Below are 1,785 nucleotides of genomic sequence, written 5' to 3' on the forward strand. Positions count from 1 at the left end.
CCACTGGCTTGCAGCATTTTTTCTGAGAGGACCGCAGGCATTGATGTGCCATGCGTTCCTGTGGGCCGATCGCATTGCGGCTGGAGGGCGTGGCTATGGTGCCATTGAGTTTAATGCACCGCCACGCCCTCTCCCGTCCCACAACACACTATACGATCCAGTGCGTTCCTGACAGAATCGGACCGGTACGCACTGACCCGCATTGCGGCTGGGTCACTTTTTTGCCGAGCTTGAGGGGGCGTGGCGGGCCATTGAAGTGAATGGCACCGTAGCCACGCCCTGCGACCGCAATGCGATCGACCGCACGGGATCGCAAGGTACATTGTGCCTGCATTCCGGTGCGATCAAAATGCTGCACCGCCGATTCTGGCCGGAACGCACTACCTATGGTGCGAACGAACCTTAAATTGGATCGCAGTACCACTATATACCGCTAGATGACGCTCATAGTCCTCGTTGAGTTGGATCGCAGTACCACTATGTACCCCTAGATGTCGCCCACAGTCCTCGCTGGCGGTAAGGAGACGGAAGAGGAAAGGGCTTTCATACTGAGGCTTGGTATGCGGATCTGTACTGAGGTCAGCTTTGAAGTGAGTGTGTGAGCTGCATTTGGGGCTATTATACTGAGAAATAAGGTAAGTAGAATGTAAGTTCACCGGAGCGGCATGCTGTACGCGATCGTGTCCTGCTTGTGTAGTGACAGTATGTCTCGGAGACTGCAGCAACGGGTGGGGGAGTGACACTTGTCAACCTGTCACTTTCTATGGATTGCTGTGCACTGTTTGCAGTTCTATTTTTGCCTTAGGAGGTGACAGTGAGAAATAGCCCTGTGCGCATGTGTTTGCAGTGCATGCAGATAGGCAGGCTGGAGAGGTGTGCAGTATTATGTAATGATCACCGAGCAGATCGAGTTCTCCAGGAGACACGTGATCTGCATGTCTAGGTCACTCATTCACATGTGTCAGGCTGTGATCACACACAAGGACAAGGAACTGGGAGAAAAACAGCACAACAGAGGTAGACTCTATACTTATGAAATGATTGCCATAGCTGGTGCTCACTTAAACTGCCCACACACCTTCCAATCTGATTGTACAATCTCATTGAGAGTTACCAAAACATTGTAATATGAGAGCCTTTCTGTACAACCCTTTCAATTTGTATCCAATCAGGCCCTTGCACTATATACTTGCTCGTAGATCTGAAATTGTAACATATATGGCTAGTTTAAAAGGAATTAATAAAATCAACCCTTGCAGTCCCTAGACCAAAACTGCTCGTTTTGGTCTAGGGACTGGATTAAAGAAGATATACTTACCTGATGCTCGGTCCCGTCTGGCTGCCTGACCAGTCCCCACAGCCTCTTCTCTCCTGGGCTCCTGGTGGTCTAAGCCGCGCTGATGTCATCACGTCTAATGTAGGTCCATTCACCTACATTAGATGTGAGGACACTGAGGAATGTACCACAGTGGAGGGGGAGAGAGGTGAGCAGTGACTGATGCAGGACCGAGGATCAGGTGAGTATATCGTCTCTATTTCAGTCCCTAGACCAAAGCAAGCAATTAACCATTTCATTGTGGGGTAGCCTCACTGCAAGGGTGGTTTTGTTAATAGCTGTAGTTTCTCTTTACGGCCTCATTTACACTAGGAGGTGGATTCTTATGGCTGGAATCACAGAAGGTTCTGGACAAAGCAATGGGGAACCCTTCTGGTATAAACTCAACTTATACCGTCCCCTGTAAATTACTAGCTGTCATCAACATCATCAAATACCCACCCCACCGC

General features: G+C 49.6%; 1 protein-coding gene across 2 annotated transcripts in view; it reads left to right on the plus strand.

The window, feature by feature from the left end:
• Window positions 1-528: 528 nt before the first annotated feature.
• Window positions 529-1,785, plus strand: part of CUNH6orf203 (chromosome unknown C6orf203 homolog) — a 26,172-nt gene continuing 24,915 nt past the window's right edge. For both annotated transcript variants that reach the window (XM_018553530.1, XM_018553529.1), the window contains exon 1: window positions 529-635. The gene's annotated coding sequence lies outside the window, so the exon portion shown is untranslated. The remainder of the gene's footprint in view (window positions 636-1,785) is intronic.

The sequence above is a fragment of the Nanorana parkeri genome, unplaced genomic scaffold (genome assembly GCF_000935625.1).
Source record: "Nanorana parkeri isolate BGI_ZX_2015 unplaced genomic scaffold, ASM93562v1 scaffold123, whole genome shotgun sequence".
NCBI lineage: Eukaryota > Metazoa > Chordata > Amphibia > Anura > Dicroglossidae > Nanorana > Nanorana parkeri.